The 16757-nt window shown below is 35.4% G+C and overlaps 1 protein-coding gene and 1 long non-coding RNA gene across 9 annotated transcripts in view; one reads left to right on the top strand and one right to left on the bottom strand.

The window, feature by feature from the left end:
• Window positions 1-14653, top strand: part of LOC128806478 (uncharacterized) — a 53196-nt gene extending 38543 nt beyond the window's left edge. For both annotated transcript variants that reach the window (XR_008436837.1, XR_008436836.1), the window contains exons 4-5: window positions 1509-1611; window positions 14233-14653. This is a non-coding gene — a long non-coding RNA (uncharacterized LOC128806478). The remainder of the gene's footprint in view (window positions 1-1508; window positions 1612-14232) is intronic.
• KCNIP4 (potassium voltage-gated channel interacting protein 4) overlaps window positions 1-16757 on the bottom strand; it is a 385281-nt gene that overhangs the window by 103181 nt on the left and 265343 nt on the right. The window contains exon 1 of one of the 7 annotated variants that reach the window (XM_053976058.1): window positions 10756-10770. The exons of the other annotated variants lie outside the window; for them this stretch is intronic. The gene's annotated coding sequence lies outside the window, so the exon portion shown is untranslated. Of the gene's footprint in view, window positions 1-10755; window positions 10771-16757 lie in introns of those variants that run through there. 7 annotated transcript variants of the gene reach the window in all.

Here is a 16757-nt window from a genome sequence, read left to right as displayed (position 1 = left end):
AATAAGGAAACTAGGTCTATATGTAGCAAGCTGTTGCGCTGAATACCAGTTCTGACAATGGTATTTCTGCTACTAATCACAAAGATAACAGGAAAAAGAATAACTGCTTTTTTGTCTTATTCTTGCATACAGAACATCACAATGAGGATCCTTTGATGCTATACTGTTTCAAGCATTAAATACAGATTAGGAAATACCAGCTTGTATTGCTAATACATGGGCAGAGTGAACCAGGCAGTCAGTAATAGCTGACTGAAGACCATTGGAAAATGCAAAAAGTAAAAAAAGAAAAATACAAGCTCTTCTCCTTGAGATTTGTCACTTTCCCCAGAGCATTTACTATTCCACTGGGGATGGGAACTGCTTTTCTCCCTTAACAGAAGCAGTGGGAAATGAGTGGTATCTGGACTTGGGCAATTTCACCCTCCCATCAAGTACAGTTTTGGTGGGTCACTGATTTCTTACTGGCCCTCCTAGAAGAAAAAAATAAAAAAGAAACCTTAAATTTACCAGGCTATTTTTTTATATCAACATTTGTTAATATTGATATACTCTCTGCCTTTTACTTCAACTAAGTAGAGTTTGATCCAACTTTATACTAATGCAAGGCCTTCAACTTCCAACCAAGAACAGTCTTGCAGACGTCTGGGCACAGCTGCTGATATACACAAAAGCTCATTCAAAAGACAATTGTCCAATCAGCTAGAATTTTTAGTCATTAATATCCAATCTCCTAGCACATTTAGGATGCATCCTGGCATGTTTTATTAGGCTATTATTTCTTTTTCTAGTACAGTTATTTAAGTACAGAATGCAGCATGGTCAATATAGTAGGAAAGATTATTTTCTATAATGGCTTAGAGGCTTTCTTTCATACACTCTTTCTTCCATTCCAGCAAGTATATTGCCAAAATGCCTTAAATTTTATGAGGCATTTAACTAAACAAATGTAGAACAGAAACTTGATCATGGTGTTGTGAAGAGAAAACCTGCCCTGACCACTCACTTTACAAATACTGAACCGACCTGGGACTGTGCAAAGCTTCAAATACTCTTTTCCATTTCTCTATATTCTTATTACTAACATAACTGAAGAGCAGTAACCCCAGCTGTTTTAGCAGCAGCATATCCACACTTAAACAAATGCATTCTTTTCTGCTGCATTATACTAATGATTTTCATAAATAATCATACATTTCTTTATTTCACTGTCTTATGCAGTAGGAAAAATCATCTTAAGAAAAAGAAATATATTTTAAATTATGCATTACTTCTATACATTCCCACTGCATCTTTATATCAAAACCAATTGCCAATGAATGAAATATCCCCGAGAACATGTAATATATTTTATCAATAAAAACATCACAGTAATTAATAAATTCTATTTGAAAGGTTTTTTCTGCTGTTTAGCTGCATTTTATAATTCATTTCTTACAAGAGTTGACTGGTATCTCGCTGTAAGCTGACATGTGAACATTCATAACTCTTTTTTATTCATGTTTCAGACATATCCTGCCTGTGTGGATCATCCTTGTTCTGCTAAGTTTCATGCTGGGTAACAGTGGCAGAGAGGCAGGATCATTGCTATTGGTGCCCTCTTGAAAGCAGGTATGTTATGTTTGACCTGTCATTTTCTAGAAAAAGCAAAGCTTTCAAACACTGCTTTTTGCTCAGAGGCCGTTCCAGTGTTCTCTTCATGACGATGTCATTTTGAACCTCATGACTTCTCTGCTCAATTGCCTCAAAATTGGAGACAGCACTAAGATATGTTTAGGATGATAAATGAGACATGACAGAGAAGACCAAAAAGTTATTCTGATTTAAAGTGTAAAAAGTGTGAGCAATCCAACTCTGAGAGCATTTATTTCCCTATTTTATTTTTCTGAATATCTCAAAGAAAATCTTCAAAGTGTATGAATTCCTGGACATCAGTAGGCATCAGAAATAACTTTGCTATTGCTTCAATTGAATTATGTTTTCACCTACTGCAGTTAAAGATTGTGCCATCAACACATAGCTTAAGAAAACACATGCTTATATGGGCTGTATGAATTAGTTTTTGATTATTAATGAAAGCTTAGTGTCTAATTAATTTAAATACTATGAATTTGTAATCTAATTTATATCTCCAGATATCAACTAACCTGAAATAAATTGTAACCATAATAACATCTAAATTAATTAATATGGTGTTAATGTGTTATTAATGATTTAAATGACAATGCTAAAATGTTTCAGCTGTCTCTTAAACGATCTTTTGGCTGTTACTGTTAATTACTTATTAATATTCTAATAAAAAATAAACTATCCTTATTCATCAACTACATAATTTATGAGGCCTATTTCCTAATGAAACTTTATGTTCACCCTGAACTTTTGCTATGCCCACTATGGTATTCATCTTAAATTCAAATTCTCATATGAGATAAGAATAGTTTCCTCCCAGTAAATTGCATAATTCATATACTTTTAAAAGAAACTTATAAATAGAAATTACCTGACTGACCAGAGAACATCTATAATAGATGTGTTGACATTTTAGCAAGAAATACAAGATTTACGATACACAGACAGAGTTGGTAGAGAGGACTGTCAGCTCTGTAAAAACATGGAAACTATTTTTTTCCCACTGGAACAAGAGAAAAACATGTGCACACATCTCTATTCTGGGTTATGAGTTCCTTCAGTAATCAATTCAATTACAATGTTTTCTAATGGTGTATCTTTGGTTAATATTACTCAGAAGTGTAGCGATTTGAAACAGCAATTCTTATTTAAACAAAAAGATGAACTTTTTTCAAAGAAAACATTACTGAAATGCTGTTAAAGTTATTCTTGCAATCCAGTAGCACTCTCTCAATGTTGTCTGAGAGGAGATGCATTAAATTTCATATCAGCATTTTGCTGAGGGAAGGTGAAAAGAAAATTTGCTGTTGAAAAGAGCTGCAGGTAGAGTACCATAGCTTGTGAATAGGGATCTGCAGCACTGGTTGGTGTGGGAACTGTGAAGAAGTTTCTCAGAGGAAAAAGCAGTATCCAAAAAGTTTATATTGTTTACTAGTACTTCAATAAGTAAAAGAAAGAAACTTAAAAATGTCATGAATAATGATACTGAAAGTTGCAGATAAATCTGAACATATTAGTACCTTTGAATTTTATTGCCCATATAAACTAACTTGCCTCAAAGGAAAAGCATAGCATATGAGCCTGACACAAGAGTACGAATAATTTTAAGAAATCACAATGATGTGTTATTATCACAACTGACTTGATAGTATGAGAAAAGAAAGGAGACAGCTTTAGTGGCTGCAATAGGATCTTCTTACTGATGTAAAAGAAACACCTAACCTTCAGCGTGACAAGGTGTTAATGAAGACCACAAATCTCTCTTGATCTTTATGACATATCAGGAGACTCATAAATCCATGTCAAAACCCTAGACTGTCTCATCAGTGAAGCCCAATGATAAGCAAGGTATCAAAGTATACTTCATAACTCTCCTTCTGATACTTACTCTGATAAAAAAAAAGCCAGTCAGGATCCAATTAACCCTATTTATTAGTAAAATAATTATAAAGAGTAAATCTGGGGACTTTCTGGCAGGAAGAAGCCATGCACCTTGAAAGAGCTATACAGACACAAGCAAAAGTTAAAGGATTGTTTCCACGACTTCAAGTAATTGGCAGCTGCTTTGAGTGACTCCAATAATGTATAAGGCACCAGGAGTATCTTTGTCTTCACAGAGGATGGAAAAAGTCAGTCAATAAAATTTCCTTTAACTGGGTATCACAGTAGTCAAACAGTCTAGCTGAAAATCATGATAATACACTATGTGCATTGCTTTTATTTCTACATTGTTTTTCTTTCACCATGATATAGAGGGGAAATCCTGCTGAAAAGCCAAGACAAAATATCTATCGATCAAAATGTACAATACATTTAGTGAAAGTGCATTATACTCCTACGTGTTCAATACTCATTCATAAATAAAATAGTTGTAGTTTGAGTTACTTTAATGGAGTGCATCATGACTTAATTTTTTCAAGGCAATGGCTGTTTTTGCTACATATCTAGCTTCTGCTGGAATATGAACTAAAAGAAGTTTTCAAACCTGCCATCTGTCCTTTGACCTTACAAAGTTCCCACTGTTTGCCTGTTTTCCTTGTTGAAACTTATCAGTTCCCTTTGAAGGTGCCACTGCAGGAGCCACAGCAGGACAGGAGCATCACCACCTGAGGCCACTCCTGTCAGCCACTGAGGCCTTTTGCACAGTTATGGGTGTGAAACCCAGCATCCTGCAGAGTTCTGTCACATGCTACAGCATCAGCTCCTGGCTTACCACCTTTATGAAAGCAGCTCATCCCTTTCAATCCCTGATGCTTATTTGAACTTCCTTTTCATATTGCCAAAACTGCTTCCTCCCACCCCACTTATTTTTTAGGGAAAAAAAAAAAAAAAAAAAAAGAAAGAAAAAAGTGAGCACTTTCTGGCAAGCCCATCAGCTCACTTTTGCAAAACCAGAGAATGATGAAGAATGAAAGATTTAGTCCATTAATGGAAAGTAGTTAAGAAGCAACACTTCCTACAGTCACAGACCAGCTTTATTTTTCTGTAAGAAGTATGAGATATGAGGTTACATGCCCTGAAAACATTTAAGGAAAATGGAGGCTTAAAAGCACACATAGAGTTTCTTGCTCTTACAATACAGGGGTGAGATTTTGGAGCATTAATCCTACATCAAATCTCTTTATACTGGTATTTTAGACCATAAAAATTTACACTTGTAAATTCATTAACACCCCCAGGAGATGCTAGCTCACTTTGAACAAAGTCAATTTCCCAAGGAAACCCCAAAACACTCCATATCAAATCCACCTCATTATGAATAGATGCCTGTGATATAACACCATTCTCTCCTCTCTGCAGTTCATTGGTATTCTCTACCACCCACAGACCACTCTTCCTGCTCTCTTGATCAAGCAAAGCTGCTTCTGCCTATTCCTGCTGTCAAACACAGCTCTTGAACCTGCACTCAGTCAAACCAAAGCACACTAACAGCTTGCATACACTCAGCTTGCAGGAATGCATGCTGACACGCTTCAAAACACATCTTACATTGCCCAAGGAGGGAGGAAGGGTTATTAAATACAGTTTCTGAACAGTCTCTGTCCACACCAGCTCTTAGGCTACAAAAGCTTTCCTAATGCCAAGGGTGGTATGAAGACAGTGTTATGAGCAGCCCTGATCACCCAGAAGAAACACCAGCAGAGAGCACAGGTGACACCAAGGGGTGCTGGTAATGGTTGGATGTTGGAGGTCAGCTTCTGCTACAGAATTAAGGGCAGCATCCAGTGCCATTGATCTCAAAAAGTGCTGGTTGCTAAATTAACAGCCAAACTTGACAAGAGCAAGTATGTTTTGCTATTTTCCTACAACCGCACACAAAATCCTCTTCTAAATGAATACAAGAGAATTAATTAATGATGGAATTCATTTTACCCAGTGAAAAGCAGAATCCTCTCTCACATTAAGAGTATGAACATAATTAAGTTTAAACAGAACTTTCAAAATTCATTCTTATGAAACAAGACACTATAAATTATGTTGGCTGTTGTGAAGAATGGAAATATGTTTCTGCTTTGTACTAGCAAAATGAGTCTAGATTCTATCAGAAGTTTGCATGTTGTGAAAATATTAAGAAATACACCAGTTCCCCACCAGTTTAGGGGTCTCCACTGAGCTCACTTCTGTTTATCAGTACCTTGTATTAGAGGACCCAACACTGGATGCCGCACTCTAGATACAGCGTAGTGAAGGTAACAGTTCCTCAGTCTACTTACTGGCTGTGACCCTTCCTGTGAATGCTCCCAGCCCAGACTTACTCAAGACAGTAATGAACCAGTGAGCACACTCAGCTTGCTGTATACCAGGACCCCCAGATGCTCTCCAGCAGAGCTGCTCCCAACAGAGCTGTTCCACATATTCCTTCTGAAGTGCAGGATTTGACATTTTTCTTTATTGCATTCCATGACACTGGCCCATTCCTCCAACCTGTGTAGGTCTCTCTGGAGAGTGGCACTCCCAGTTTTGGCATCACCTGCAATCCTGTTGGGAGCACATGTCTTTGCAGGTTATTGATAGAGCTGTGAAACAGAACAGGCTTCAAGAGAGATTTTTGACTCCTCTTGTCATCAGCCTCCAGGAAGAACACAACCCATTATCCACTAAGCCTAGTGATCCAAATAGGCTTTTTGTTTATCCAGCTCACTCTCCACCAAACTGTGATTTCCTTGACACAATATTTCAAGTGCAAGCACACTTTCAGATACAGTTAACTACAGACAGAAAGGAGCAGAAATACAGAGCTGCTGAATTCTGTGCCTGGCTGCATTGTTAGAAGTTTAACTGCAACTTGGACAGTGTCACAGGGATGCATTACTGCCTGAAGAGCTGCAGGATCATGGGTTTATCTGAATAATATGACAAAGTACTTCAGTAGAAAGTGCAGCCTTCTAAAGTTTCCAAGACCCATTAAAAGCTGTGCTTTTCTGCAGTCTACATAATAAGATAGGTCCTAGTCCAAGATTTTTGTTAGGAAAAAACCTTCTAATTTTCAAAGAAATTCACAATCACTCTTTTTTAAAAATTAGAACTCTCTTATTGACATGTTTTACAACAATCTTTAGAGATCAGCTAGATTACAGGAGTATAAAAGAGTAGTGGGACCTAATGTTTCATTATACTTAAAGTACTTCTTTTCAAGATACATGAACAGAATAATTTCCATTCCACAGAGTAGTACAATGAAGTAATTTTCTGCTGAGTAAATTAAGTATGTGACTGAAACCCTCAAATAGTAAAAAGAATCATGATCAAAACAGACCAAATCAAAAGCACGTATTAATGAGATAAGATATTGATCTATTTGGAAATGCTACAAAAGATGCTAGCTAATTATATTTAATCCAAAATTTTAAAGCGAATCACAAAAGCAAAGAAGTTCTTATCAATTCATGTAAAGATGACACTAACTGCCACTCCCACAAATCAGCTGTAGTTGATAAAAAACTATTAAATTTATGTTAGAAAATTAAAAGTATAGCAAATAATATAATTTTTACTTGTTAAAGACATATTACCTAAAATAATTTTCTGGTTCTAACTTGTTTTAAACTTTGTTTGCCATCCAATGTGGAAAAAAATCTCTCCTATTCACTACCGTTAGAGGTTCTGTTGGTGACTCATAGCCCCTTCTTGTCACTGCTCTAGTTTAAGAAAAAGAAAATTTAAAAATGAGTTTATTTCTTCCTTTGTTATTTTCCCAAGCTTAGTCCTTCCTCTGAAGTACCAAAGGAGTCTTTGTCTACGAATTTTTAACACATCAATCTTCTCTGACAGCATTTTTTTCTGTCTGCTTTTGCTTTTAGTTTATTGACTCTTCTCAGAATCTCAGGAACAATATGTTGAATATGATGTCATGGACCAGTAGCTTTCTGTTCCACTTTTTTCCCTACAAATTTCCACATTATTTCCATAAAGCCTGCTTAACACTGCAGTGCTTATCTATTAACTGCAGGATGTGTGCGGTTACACGCACATTCTAACAAGTGATGCAGAAGCACCTGGTTTGGCTATTGCTAAGGAAAAAGAGTACAGAGCATGGTAACTCGTTCTATGTTACATTCCTCCAGAAACACCTTCAGAGAAATAGCCAAGCTGGCTTTTGGAATGCACAGGGGTTTCCAACAAGATTGTCTGTTCGGGCAAGAAATACTCTCCAAATATTCTAGTTGTGTTGTTCTGCTCTGTTAATTCTTAGTCCACTGCTAATATTACATGAATAAGAAAAATGGGCACAGATTCTGTAACACTGATTAACTGAATAAAGTCAACTCCTTTTATTGATTATTTAGATTCATTGATTTTCAGAGTGTTAGTCAAGAGAAGATTGTGCCTCAGTCTTTTCCTCATTTTTGTCTTTCCAGCGAACACATAGTGAAACAGAGCATGGAGTACAGACTCCAGTAAAAAAGTAGGATTTACTTTTCTAAGTGGCTCAGCTGGTCATAGTTTCAGATACTATAAATAACACCACAAAAGAATCAAATCTACAGATCCCCAAAGGCCATTTACATGTGAGCATTACCCATATAATGGGACATTTAAATAGAGTGTAGACTGGCTTTTCTCCCTTAAGACTTCAAGATGTAAGATGCAAGACTGCAATTAAGACTAAAAAGAGAAACAAACCAAAAACCATTTTAACATTTAAACATTACAAAGTCTTAATGCAATTGATCCAAATTTTGAGCTAAGAATAAAATGGCAAAAGTCATCAGACAAATACAAACATATAAAAATTCATATCACGTTGCATTAGCTGAAGTGTTTTTAAATAGCAGTATCAAATAACTGCATTCCCCACTTCCTTGTCTTCTTATATTGCCAATTAAAAATAGCCTTTATTTTTACTCCAAAAATTATCCAAAGGACATAATACTAGTAATATTTTAGACATAGTAATATTTTGCAATCATTGTTTCAGAACCTATTCTAGTATGCTTTCAGTTACATCCACAGAAGCTATAGCATGTGTTTATTATTTGCAAAATCCCGTTCCTAACACTATTACAACAACAACAACAACAACAACAACAACAACAACAAAAATTAAGCTTCCCCATAATGGCAGGAAACATTTAGCATTTACAAGCTTGAAAAAGGAAAGCTTTCTCATTTATCTCAAGTGCTTAATTAACTGTAGAGTAACTAAATAGTAAGAAACAGTAATTCAGGAAAACTTGGTTTCAACTGACTGAAACCTCACAATACATTGAAAAAATAATTCAAATACAATCTTAGTTTTTCAACAGACAAAAAGTCTCAAATTTCTTTATCAATTTGTTTTAGCTTAAGCTAAGTTTCCCCTTTAGTGTTGTCTTGGATCAGGAAGAGACATGCCTATAGACTGAAAGCTGTTACTAGTCTTATATAACTTTGAACTTGAGGCTTGCAAACTATCAGAATAGTGATTTATTTTTGCAAACTAATATGTCCTAAGCATCAGATTTCTTTTTTCTTTTATGACAGATAACATTTATTAAATCATCATGCCTAGCATGAAGTTTATTAAAATTAGGAATTTGATTGAATACAGCTCTTCAAGTATCATTGCCTTATTGTATCAGTGTTCAGAGAAAACAAGTTTAGAGCCATAACAGCAGCCTAGGTAGTCCCACACTATCACAAGTGGGCTGCAGGAGCAGCTATGAAGGTACTGAATATGATCTAGCTACAGATTTTTAATCTGCAAGTATCACCATCAAACTGTTTAAACTCCTTCCCACAGCCTCAAGGAAGCAGCATGCAGCAGCATTAGAATGATGGCTGCCAACTTTTCCTGTGGTGTAATTCTTTCTTTTCATCATTGTCAGATCAATATTTTTCCAAGTTAACAGTGTGACTTAAACAAAAAAAAAATAGTTCAGCTTTCTGAGCCAGAATTTTCTTTCTTTTTATTTCATTATTACATTTTTACATAGGCAGACAACTACTAAAGACCAACTTTATGTAAAATAAAATCATTCAGTATTACTATATATCCTCTTTGCTTCAGAAAACCAGAGAAAAGAGAAGGACATACTTGATATAGGTGAGTTATAAAACTAGATGGGAAACTTCCAAATATTTGGCAAAGCATTTTTTTCTAAGAGAAAAGTGTTAAAAAGAGGAAGAGATCATCAGAATAGGATTCTCCACCAGGGATGATTAGAATAGAATAGAACAGTATAAAACAGCTTTTATACTGTTAAAACCCCCAGCATCAAAAGATTAAAAGCTAGTTACAAAATTTTTGACTTCAACTTTCAGAGAAGTGTGGCACCAAAGTAAGCATTGTTCATTTTCACCACATGCTCAACAATCTTTTTAATGAATTGAAGAAACTCCTCCTTAAAAATCTTAAAAATTTCAGATTTTTTTTTTCCTGCCTTTTTTAGAAAACTGTCTTGAAACTTCACCACTTCCCAGCATAAGCCCTCATGGAGAGTTTAACCTGTTATTTGTACCAACTTAATCACTTACCTTAGACACATTTTTTTTTCTCTCTTGATCACATCTCACTCCTGCTTTCTGTTTTGCTGTGCTAGCTTCCAGAAGAGAGTTCTCCATCTCCCTTGCTGTCCAAGTACATTCATTACACTTCTGCCACTTTGAATTCACCTCTCAACCTCTATCCCCATAAGCAGCATGTCATAAATCAAAATGAGCTGTCACAGGCTCTGATCCTTGTACAAAACAGGCCACATGCCCAACAGTCACAGCCTCAGATATAACAGGGCAGGAGCACCAATCCTTCAAAGCCTCTCTCATCCTTCACCTCAGTCACTCTGTAGTAGCAGCTACACTTGTCATGCCAGCATGCACTTCAGTAAAGTTCACCCCAGTTTGAGTATTAAATGTAAAACTAAAAAAAAAAAATAAAAAAAAAAACCAACCAAAAAAAAAAAACAAAAAACAAACCAACAAAACAACCAGAATACCTGTAATTGAAGTACCTAATAGTGCTTGTTGACTTATACAAATTCACCCATTCTTACAGAGATCATGGTACTACATTTCTGAAACTAGGATGGTGTATTTCTCTCTTCTGCCTCTATTGGTGCAGTTTACCAGTCATTTCAGGGGGAGAGACCTGCTTTCAAACCCACCCAGTATTTCAGGCAAAGCAAGGACCACCTTCAGGGCACCTACCATACTGACATGCAAATTTTTAGGAGGCCTGCTTGCTGTTCATCTTCCTTTCTGCACATAAGGCACCCAAAACCAACAAAAACAAGGTACACAATGTCCCTCAGAATTTATTAGGCCAGAAAAAAGGAAGTGTGAGCACAAATTCATAGGCACTAACTTGTTTAAATATTATATGTTTTTCTGGACTGGATATGAAACTGCCTTCCACCTGGGCTGTGAACAGTGCTAATTTCAAGAAAAAAAAAACCCACAAAACACACCCCCTACCCCCATGCCCTCCTTCCCCAAGCAAACAGAATAGAGAATTACCCAACACATTCTTAGGGAAAAGTAAAATGATTTTGAGAGGTCTGTCAGAGTCTGGCAAAGACTGAAGAAAGCTGTTTAGAACTGAAATGTTTTTGCCTTTTCAATCCAATATTCCTGTGGTTTTGAGCATGAGTGTAATAGGCAGGATACATCTGCTCACTATCACGTGTAGAATTTCCTGTTCATGGCAAGAACAGATGGAGCCTCAGTAATCCTCAGAAGATCTTATTGATCTATGTTTTGGAATAACATCAAAACCAGAATACACAGTATTTCATTGATGGAAAAAGCCTCAGTTACTAACAAAAACAAAAGACCAAGACATAAAAGACAGTTTTAAAAGAACTCCTTATTTTTTTGCAGTTATTTATCCCACTATGGTCGAAAACTTTATTGAAAGAACTTCTGCGTTTTATTTTTAGCTTTTTTTTTTTTTTTTAACAGTTATTTGAGTTTGAGGTTTTGTAACTTGGATGGTTTATGTTACAGCTGTATAATAGCAGGGCAGGCAACTAACCACATTCAGAGCATATTGCTATTTTTAAATAGTAATGGTTTACCAAAGCAGAGAATAATCTCCTTTGCTTGGTATTTATAGGTTTATACCCTTCATTTTCTATCACTTACTGACACCAGCAAATACTTTTTTTTCAAGCAGCTTAGCTGTAAGGTACAACACAGTTATCCCTAGAGCAGTTCAGGGAATGAAGTGCAATTCAACCCACCTGAACTCTTCTGCCCATTTTTTTTTTTAGAAGTCACTTTTCCCCAGCACAGTACTTTCATCTCCCACAAATTAATGAGCTATGTGAAGGAGAAACCACTTCTGCCCTCAAGTCCTGTATATAGGAGCACCAGGTTGCCAATTTACCATCTGCCCAATGCAAATTCTACATTTTCCAAGTAAGAGAAACACACAGCCTATGTGTGGCATTTAGACAGAGAGCCCAGCTAAATAAATTAGCATTCTGCCAAGGCATACCAGCAAACCTCCAAGCAGAGCCTGCTGACTGTGTCTCATAACATGTTGCTAAGAGCCTTGCTACAGTCAATAAAAGGCACATGAAGAACAATGACTGTGTTAGGAGATGAATATATTTCCACTGAGAGAAAATTATAAATTATGGTCAGTAAAATTTTAACACAGCATTTATGGTAACCTTTAAAGATAAGCTAGGATAACACTTTCCTATAGAGTCAGAAGTCAGAATATAAGCACTTATCTTAGATGTAATATTTAAGCAAACCCTGCTCTGAGTTTTCTACTTTGTGACCCTATATAGGATAAACAGCATATATTCTAAAATGCATAATTGGAAGAAAAGTTATAATTTCTGGCTGTTGATCTGTAACTGTTCCTGTTGCAGCAGATGAAATAGCAGACATGGCTTGCCTATGGAAAACAGCTTACCAAAGTATCAAGGTCCTTAACAAAGTACAAGCTAAGTAGAGTCTTGAAAGAAGCTACCACTAGACAGAGAAACATAAAAAAGAAACCTTTACTTTAAATGATAGAGTACATATTTAATGGTTCAGCAATCGGGAGTTCATTAATAGGTCACTTACTTAGAATATAAACTTGGATGCCACATCACACAAATACACCAGTAAGTCCAAGATGATGCCTTAGGGCTGAAAATTTTGAAAATCCAACATCAGAGTGAAATAGCTGCTCATCTATTTTTACTGAAAGCACTGAAGAAGCACACACTCATAGAAAGTTATCTATTTGCCCAAGGTTTTCCCCAGTCCTTTACTTAATTCCTAATCCAAGACTGAAAGACCTAAAACTTAGAATGTCTTACTCTATCAGTCTATCCTAGATAAGTTAGAATCCTTTCTTTAAAGTTGAGCAGGATTTGCAACCCATAGTGTTGTATTCCCTTTCAACAAAACCTCTCCATTCTGTTCACAAGCAATCATAACTGCACATACATCTTCATCCACTGCACTTCCCAAGTCACCCTTCACTCCTCTATTTTGCGCATGTCTGTTATTGGGTTTTGAGGAAACTGATTTAGTTAGTTTAGTTCTTGCTGTTTCGTTTAACAGCAAGAAGCTGTTAAAAGCATAGGGGTTGTTGGCTGCAACTCACTTACTACTTCCCATTTTATCACACAGTAGTTAAAATGGATTTTTCAATTTTCAGAGTTCCCTGTCTGAATGCACAGAGATCTTTTTAATATTAGCCTTGAGCTATGCTAAATATTTTTTATTAACTCATAAACAATGATAATTCCTTGAAAGACTTGAGTCCTGTTGAGACTTTTCTTTCTGAGTCAAGTAACTTCAAAAATGGAAACAAGCTTATTAGAAAAATGTGTTAGCTAATGATTTAAGAAAATATTAGTTTAGATGCAAAATTGCGCTTCAAAATGCTCTGTGCTTACTTCATGGGATGATCTGGCTTGTTTCATCTTTGAGGATGTGAACAAACACCACCACCAAATCTGCTATAAATGTGGTGTCCAGAATAATGACCATTATTAGAAAGATTCTTTCTGTACTCTGAGATGAGCTTTTTCAATACTACAATAGCTGTTAAAATTTAAGAATCTGGCCTTTCAAGTAAACAATACTTGTAGGAATTTTACACAGACTTTCCATTTATAAATTATGGTCAGTAAAATTTTAACACAGCATTTATGGTAACCTTTAAAGATAATATAGGATAACACTTTTCTATAGAGTCAGAATGTAAGCACTTAGATGTAATATTTAAGCAAACCCTGCTTTGAGTTTTCTACTTTGTGAACCTATATAGGATAAACAGCATAGTGTATTAATCTATGTAGCAACTAATAGCTACAGTTAACAACAGCTACTGTTCACAGAAGCATGACAAATATAATCCTATTGAAATTTATTCAGAAAACAAGAAGTATGCTTTGCTTTCCCACTGTCTTTATTGTTATAAGAAATCATACATTGACAATTATTATTCTCCAAAGGCTTTTCAACAATCTTTATGAAGCTGGCTGATATAAGTCAAATTATTAATTAACAAATCCATTTATTAAAAGGAAAAAAAAAAAAGAAGAGAGAGAAAAAAGCAAAAATCACTATGAAAATCAGAATTAATGGGTTTGGAGGCTTATTTGTCACTTCATTTTGAATCCAGTCCAGGAGCTACTAAATGAACAAGTATTTCTTCTTTGTCCTCAACAGATCTGGAGTCAGAACATCTATCTCAGCTCTGGCCTACCCAAGCAAGGTCTGAGGAAGGAAGTCCAGGATATTTTCTTCTCCTCTTTATCTTTTTTACCTGTCAGTTCAATATAATTAATGAGGACTCCTTAGAAATAGGTAATCTGGAATATGCAAGACCCAGGGCTCTTCCTTCCATTTCAGTGACATATTCACTAGACCAGCACCATGTCTTTGTTCATCTTTCTTCTTTTGGTCTATCAAGTCTGACAATTTGGGCTGCACCAACAAACCACTTTACTGCCAGCCCTCGAGTTTAAACATCTGTGGGATGCAGGAGATTCCACAGCATACACAGTGCAGCTGGGCAGATGTACCTAGAGCCTGAAACAGAATTAATTCCGGATCTCAACTGAACTGCCTCTCATCTCCAACTGAAACTATAAAGCATCTAATGGGTAGCATTATAGATCTAAAAATGAGATCCATGAACATTCTGCATGTCATTAAAAACATAAAAACAAAAAATGTATGTGTATGTGTATGCTTATCCACATGCATCCAGTCTCCTTGTCTAAGGTGACATATAAAGCCCATATGCAAGGTTTAGAAGTTGAGTTTTGCATAGACTAATCTGTATGTGCCCAGGTCTCTTGGATTAGAGTTATCACTGAGCTTGTTATTTTTTTCCCCTCTGCAGTTTCAATTAAGTTAGACAACCATCAAAATACCACATTGTATAACTGCAATTTCACAAAAAAAAACCCAAAACCAAAATACCTAAAAGAAAATTTATTATCATTAGCAAGCTCATTGATATCTCTTGTAAGAGAGTAGGAAATGAAAGAAAATATTAAATATGTCTTATTTGAGTGACAAAACCCCAACAAGAAATTAACCTTGTTTCTGCCAATATTAATTGCACTTGTTTCATATGTTGGTACGTTTTTAGAAACTGTGACTCTCAGGTATGTCAACAGTGCAGTCTGGTATGTTTTAGAGCTACTCTTGAGAATATCCAGACATCTCATGGTTAGTATAAGAAAGCACATAATTATTACAGTAATTTCCCATAGAAAAAGAGAAACATCTGTCTCACTGAAATTCTAACATTCAGTACAGATTTGCATGCTACTGCAGTTTGAAACTTCATTTCTATAAGGTATTTGGAGTTTCAATTTCTTTTTCTCCAGATATAGATAGCATTAGGGAGTTGTTTTGCAGAAGAGCAGAAAGAAAAAGCACTTTTTTTTTTTTTGCTAGGCCTTCATTTACATATGTGCAGAACATCTAGTATTCCTCATTAATATTAGTTACAAGTCAGGTGAGCACAGGAAAAATCTGAGCATGTAAACAACAACAAACTCATTCCAGTTATCCAGAGAGAACAGTACAAGCTTAAAGACTCAACTTTTTAAAACAACTTAAAATACACAAATATAAAATTCACATTGCGATTTCCTCACTTTCAGTACCACTTAGAACATTGGCTTTGTCCAATAAGCATGCAATTGATACTTTTTTTTAATGAAAAAAAAATGCTTTAGCAAAAAAAAGATAAAATCCCAGAGAAATTATTTTAATTTAAAATTATCTTTAGTGAAGCATCTGCCTGATTTAAAAGAAATAATCCTCAAATATTTAACTTAATGTTTGGGAAACACTATCTATTGAAACTGAGTGCAAGCTTTCAGCTTAGAAGAACTGAATGAAGCCTGTTGCAGTAGTTGTTGGATTCCTCCCTACTCACAAAGAGACATCTTTTTTTGTTCTTAGTTTTTGTTCGTAATCCCAGAAAATAAAAATAATTCTGGATGGCAACCCAGTTCCTCTCCCAGTCTTTAGCTCCTTCCTATTTTGCAACCAGAAAATTTGTATTTTTCCACATTGTTTTTGCTTCATCCTTCAAATGAAAAATGAGATGTTGGAAACCTCCTGCTTCCCATTTCCCATCAGAATACTCCTCCTCTTTCCAGTTGACTGCAGCATTCCTTGCAGCAGCCAGCATGTTCTATAGATAGCCATAAATTTTAGCTGGAAATACTTAGTCCCAAACACAGTCATATCAAATGACTTTTGCATAATTAGACTTCTTCAGGCACACATCCAAATAAGCAAATGGGAAAAAATCAAATCATTCAGTTTTCCCCAAACTGAAAGACAATCAAGTTTTCATAAACTGAAGTTATTAAATTCTTAATGCAATGATATAAAACTTAATTTTAGTCATCAGTGATTGTTTCAAGTATATATTATCTCTTTACTACTACAGATTGAATGAGATTCATTTAATCTGCATTGTTACAATCCAAAGTCATTAACCTAAACTAGGAAGGTGTGAAATTAATGTTGCAACAGCATCAAATTTCAGTATGCTGAGGGACTTTTTTAAAAGCAGAAGAGCATAGATTAATTGCTTCAAGAGAGTTGAAAAAATATATTTTGCCAGATTACTCAACAATCTTTTTATTTAAAAAAATAGTGTCATTTAATCCAGTTATTCAACTTTTGCCAACAATTTCACAGTTTAGCATAACATTTGCAAT

The sequence above is a fragment of the Vidua macroura genome, chromosome 4, assembly GCF_024509145.1.
Source record: "Vidua macroura isolate BioBank_ID:100142 chromosome 4, ASM2450914v1, whole genome shotgun sequence".
Lineage (NCBI taxonomy): Eukaryota > Metazoa > Chordata > Aves > Passeriformes > Viduidae > Vidua > Vidua macroura.
Note: the sequence above shows the minus strand (reverse complement) of the source record. Positions and strands in the feature narration are given on the sequence as shown.